Raw genomic sequence first — 6,057 nt, 5'->3', positions numbered from 1 at the left:
TGTTTATCTTCCAAAATTATCTGGGGAGCAGCTTTGTGCTGAGACAGCTCTAAATGTAGCTGTCTGGCCAGTTCCTGTTTTGCAAGGGGGCCCTCGTATCCTGTCTTGTGAGGCTATTTTACACTGGGAGAGGGTCCTCTGCAGACCTGGACTCTAACAAAAACAAAATAAAGGAGAAGGAAGAAAAGATTAGAATACAAACAAGAAGAAAATAAAAGGCATTGCCAAGGCATCAGATTGGAAACAGCAGTGACTACATTGATCTCAGACTTCCAGCTTCCAGGATTGTGAGAAAATAAATTTGTTGTTTAAGCCACCCATTCTGTGATATTTGCTGTGGCAGCTCTTGGAAATGAGTATATGTACCATTCCATCCATGAGTCACATGTGGGCACAATGAGATGGTTATAATCTGGGGGCTGATACCACCCAAATCATCTCTTAATAGAGAAGAAATGATCAGGTAAGAGAAATAGATACGTTTCACCTGTTGTATTGCTAACTCCACTTGAAGTTCAGCGTGTATTGCCTGGCACACGTCAATTTGGTATCTATATTTTCAGGTCAGTGAAGAATCTGCAATGTTCAGTGGGTGCCAGTTGTGAGAATAAGGAATGAGTTCCCTGAGGAGAGAAGAAGCTTGCCCAGAGCTGTTGTTACAGGGTAAGTACCCCTTCTACATGCCTGCAGATTAGCCAGATTCAGCTGGGGAAAATGCTTTAGCCTTGAAGAAAGATTAGATTGTGTAGAATCTTTAGATTTTTGTCATTTTTATTTATTTGACAAAAGTCTGAAGCCCATCTTTTGCCAGGAACTATATGAAATCCTAGCTGATGCTTGCATTAGTGCTACAGCTAATGCTGCTATAGCAAAATACCACAGAGTGGGTGATTTAAGCAACAGAAAGTTACTTCCTCCTGGTTCTGGAAGCCCAAGTACAAGATGCCTGAACATTCAGATTCTGAAAAAGCCTGTCTTCCAGGATTGCAGAGTCCGTCATCCTCTCACTGCCTTTCAGATGGCTTTTCTATGGGTGCACACAGAGAAGGAAAGGACTCTGGGCTGTCCCTTCCTTTTCTTGTACAGGCACCAGTCATTTAATGGGGGCCCCATCCTTGTGACCGCACTTCAATGAAAGTAAAGGTTCTATTTCCAAGTACGGTTACATTGAGGGCTAAGGCTTCTATCATTACTGTGACAAAATACCTGACAGAAGCAACTGAAGGAAGGAAGGGTTTAATCTGGCTCACAGTTGGAGGGTCAGTCCACCAGGACGGGGAAGTCATGGCAGCAGAAGCTTGAGGCAGCTGATTGTGTTAGAGCCACAAGCAGGATGTGGAGATGGATGATGAATGCCTGTGCTCACCTCAAGGTCCCTTCTGTAGCTGGTCTAAGACCTCAACTCATAAACTGGTAGCATTCACATTAAGGTGGGTCTTCCTATCTCAGTTAACCAGCCTACATAATCGTTCACAGAGAGCCCACAAATTTGTTTCCATAGTGATTATAAATTCCATCAATTTGGAAATCAAGATTAACTATCACAAGGGCTTTAATAAACAAATTTGGAAGAAATGACATTTAGTTCATAACAGACTAATAAAACCACAGATTCATTTCATCACAATGAAGTAGCTTGCAGAGCATGTCCCACATTTAAATGGATACCACACGATGCCTGACTTACATATGCCATGATTTAAATCACTACATGATCAGTGTACACCAGATAAAAAATCATTGTATGAAAGAAACACAAGTGATACAAGCAGAATCTATTTCTAAAAAAGAGGAAGTTCAGTCAAATTGAAATCAAAACATATTTTCCTCATATTAACAAGCAAGTCTTCAAACCCAAAGAACTATGCACAATTAGTTGCACACTTAAGTGTTTACTCTGTTAGAGTAAACATGCTAATAATGAAAAAAATGTAATTATTACACAAATATGTTCTCTTTAGGTTTGTAAATCAGAACAAGGGTTCTTTTATAAATGATTGATAATAAAAGCCTAAAGCACAACTTAAAGATTTAATTTCATCAATTAAAGGCTAAGCAGAGGAATAATTCATGAATTTGTCAGTCATTCATTCCTATTGTAGCTCTTATCTGACCATGAATAAATTACGGGAGTAATATATTTACTTGTTATATTTTTATCAACTATTAAGATGTCTACCATTTGGAGTAGAATCTTTGTTATACTTCTTAGCCTGACGTCCTTTTAGCCTTTGGGTAGCATCCATATTGTAAAACGCTTCACAGTCATCTTGCACTTGTCTTCAGTGGCAGTCCTGCAGAGTAACACATTACTGGGGGAAAACTGTGTGTTAGGCCCGTCAAAGAAAACTCAAAGGGCAAGGAGAAAAACTATAGTCAAGAATGGTTTTACAGCATCATTTCTATGCTAACCAAATCTGAAATCTATATCTTGTATAGTTAAAAACAACACCTGAAAACCTTGTTTCATTTAGTCAATACCTTTTAAATTATTTGTAAAGGTTAAAAAGCGAAGAACTCTAGGTGCATTTCAGTATTTGGAGTATGAACTCGGTAGCCTGTGTTTTATGATCAGCAGTTTCCTAATTCATTTTCTCTGCTGTTATTCAATGCATGATTTTTGATCCTCAATTCCTCCAGGGTAGCAGGGAGAGCAGAGCTGGTTAGCTTCCTTAGGAAACTGCCTTTATTTATTTAGTAATCTGAGTGATACTCATGCTGCTGTATTGAAACATTGCTGAAAGCAAATGTGTCCTAAGCTCTCTAGTGAAGAACAAGCTTGCCTTGCTATAAGCCCAAACCCATCACATCAAATTGCCAAGCAAAGGGAAAACAAATGCAGTCTTTTTGGACTAAAAGCTTTTAAAGCAACTTCCTATCTTCAGGCTCTGTTGCAGGTCTTTTCTCATCAACTAATGGAAGCCCCGCCAGTAGCCCTGGATCTGCAGACCCTTGAACAGAAATGACAGCTGGTAAGGTTTTAGGACCGTTGACCGGTCTAGCTCCATTTCCCAAAGGACGAATATCATCACGTATTCCTAACCGTTCTTTGCTCTTTCTTTTTAGTATATTGAAACAATAAGACATTTACACTAAATGCTATCTTGACCAACTTACAATATTATTTGCTACTAGCACTGAGATTTCATTCTTATTATAAATAGTTGGAATAAAGACATTTATTTTTCCAGGTGTGGTATACAATGCTAACCCTAGAACTCAGGTGGCTGAGGCAAAAGAATCAAGAGCTCAACACTGCCCAGACCCTGTCTCAAACAAAAGTATATTCCTCCTGGAAATAAAGTACTAGTATAAATAAGTAGAGACATTTTTAATGTCACATTAATTTCATGTACAATATATCATCTTTATTCTCATAGGCAATTTAAAAACATTTATTTGCTTTGTCCCTATACGAAGGTAATTTTAATAAATAATCATGGAGAATAAATTCAAATCAGTATCCCCTAGGCTTAAGTGTCTTTATAAACACCACAATCTAGTGCTACAATGAGACAATTTTCATTCTAGCCACAGAAAAGTTCAAATAATTTTGACTATTATATAATCAAAGTTGTGTATAATCTAGCCCTGGGGATGACAAGACTGTATAATAAACTTTATTTATTATAATACAGTCCTTGCCAAAAAAATTGTTTCCGTTCTTTCACAGGTTGCTGTGCTGTATTTTTTAAATAAATGAATAAATACAGGAGTCTAAAATTTATTTCATATTCTACAAGGATGAATACAATAATGAATGACCCAGATGACTTGCATGACCCAATTTTCCCTGGTGTCTGCTCCTAAAAGCAGTATAAAACAAGCCAAATATTAGTAAGTATACACCACAATAAAAATACACATCTACATAATTATCTTGTTTCTTGGGCTTTCAACATTAGCACTAGACTTAAACCATTGTAGTACAAATATTAATTTGAAAATATGAAGGTTTAATATAAATGAAATATAAATGCTTAATAGAATAAAACACAGAAATCTTATCATCACAGAATACAATGTAAATTGGGTCTACATTAATCTATAATGAGAATATATTATAAAGAAATTAGTGAATGAGCCTGTTCGCATCACTAATTGAGTAATAAGTTACCAAGCTATGAGTTTAGGAGACGTATCATTGGTGTTTCGTTTTAATGGGAAACAAATCCAGAATTTATACAATGGCATTGATTCTACAGGTTTTTTGAGAAGAAATATTTCCAGCTAGTTTTTAAGGCATAAACGCACATTTCTGTTCTGTGGCATATGTGCTATTAGCCTGCCCAATCAGGGCTGTGAACTTAAATGAGATCAAATTAGCTCATCAATCATTTCTGTTAACAAAATAAAGAATAGCTAATAGTAGGTAAGCTAAGGGCAAAAGTGCTAATAAAATTAATGGAAATGAACATATAAGAAAAATGCACATGTACAAAATCTGCCTTGCTCCTATCAGTTGCCTAAGCAGCAACCTACAGAATACACTGGGAAAGACAGCCAGGCTGCTGCAGCCATTGAGTTGCACTAGGAATGGACTTCAGAACTGTCCACAAGAGGGTAGAAAGAGAGGAGAAGCAGAGGTGGAGGCAAGCAGGGGCCAAGCGCAGTCAGCAGGGCACAGAAGCAGAGCCAGGAATGGAGGTGACAGGGGAGTCTCAAGTCTCTGACTCTGGAACTTAAGCAAAGAAATTTTCTTTGAGTTCCCTTGCTGGTCCACTTTGGCAAAGGATGTTGACAAGGACTGTGTACCCATTTGTAACATTTAATTTTCCTTTCCACCTGGGCATACTTAATTGATCTGGCACCTGAAGGATGACAGGAAGAAAACAGAAAGCGGGTTGGGTGGTATTGAACACACGTAGAGAAATGGTTCTGAAAAAACAGACATGAGCCAGGGTAATAAGGAGCTTTCTAACTGCAGACACAGACATTCAAGAGTCAGAATGTGATACAAACTCCTGTGTTATCCTTGACCTTCCAGTTTTGCTTTGAGGATCTCTTCTATCTACAAAGCTTGGGCCTCTGAGGTTGATTCTGTCTATGGGCTCCTGTCAAAGAGAATATATAGATGGTTTGCATCTTTAAAGTACAGGCATCTTTGCTTCTTTTTAATTTTTTAAATTTTTATTTCCTTTTGTTTTTTGCGTCTCATGATGTAGCCCTGGCTAGCCTGGAACTTGCTGTGTAGACCAGGCTGGCCTCAAACTCACTCACAGAGATCTTCTTGCCTCTGCCTCCCAGGTGCTGTAATTAAAGGCCTGCAGCACCATGTCCAAGTTACCCTTTACTTCCTTAAGTGTTGCAAGCTAATATTAGTAGCACTTGGTCAGAAATGCCATTTTATCAGTTTGGGTTGCCTTATTTGAAAAATCAGCAGGAGGTATTATTTATTTTGGCTAAGGATTGAGATGTTTCTTTTAGAAACCTCCATTTGCATTATTTAGAAATTAAGTGGAATTATCAAATTCACAGCAATAATAAAGTATAATTCATCAAAACTGGCAGTAGTTAATTTCCATAAAGCTAATTAGAACAGACAAAAAAAATCACAGTTGCTTCTCTGTGTGCTTTGATTCCGACTTTCAGAGTGGACTGGCCTCATAACCGCTCCTGTCCTTGGCGTTTCACATGGACGCTGATGCATGCACCAGAGTCTATCTTTGGCACTCCTCTGACTTGTTTAAAGGGCAGAGGAAGGAAAGAGGAAGAGGACACAAACTAAATGAAATAGTAAAGGTCAGGGAGTGGGAAGGGAATACACACAGAGAAAATAAAATTCTTCTTCTTATGTGTCTGGTATAGTCTATGAAGATGGTACTCAAAATGAAGCCCCATAAAAGCTCTAAGTGGGATAAGAGATGGAGAATCAGACTCAGGGACCCCTCTCCCACACTGATCCCTGTTCTCACTCAAGTCTTTTCCCCCTAACTTCACTGATCTCCCTGTGGACTAACAGAAGATAGACTGTATCTTCTTCGCAGCTTGCAGGAAGCTCACTCAAATCCAAATTGATTGGTGCAATTACTGTCTCTAGTAGCATCTGCTCAGCTA

At 38.3% G+C, this 6,057-nt stretch overlaps 1 long non-coding RNA gene across 1 annotated transcript; it reads left to right on the top strand.

Moving 5' to 3' along the window:
* Positions 1-419: 419 nt before the first annotated feature.
* Positions 420-2,939, top strand: LOC115068708. Its single transcript, XR_003848054.1, has 3 exons — positions 420-463; positions 564-663; positions 2,886-2,939. It is a non-coding gene; the product is annotated as an uncharacterized LOC115068708 (long non-coding RNA).
* Positions 2,940-6,057: the final 3,118 nt, after the last annotated feature.

This window comes from Nannospalax galili, unplaced genomic scaffold, assembly GCF_000622305.1.
Source record: "Nannospalax galili isolate Female #2095 unplaced genomic scaffold, S.galili_v1.0 scaffold449, whole genome shotgun sequence".
In the NCBI taxonomy this organism is placed as follows: Eukaryota; Metazoa; Chordata; class Mammalia; order Rodentia; family Spalacidae; genus Nannospalax; species Nannospalax galili.
This window is presented reverse-complemented; position numbering and strand designations above follow the sequence as displayed.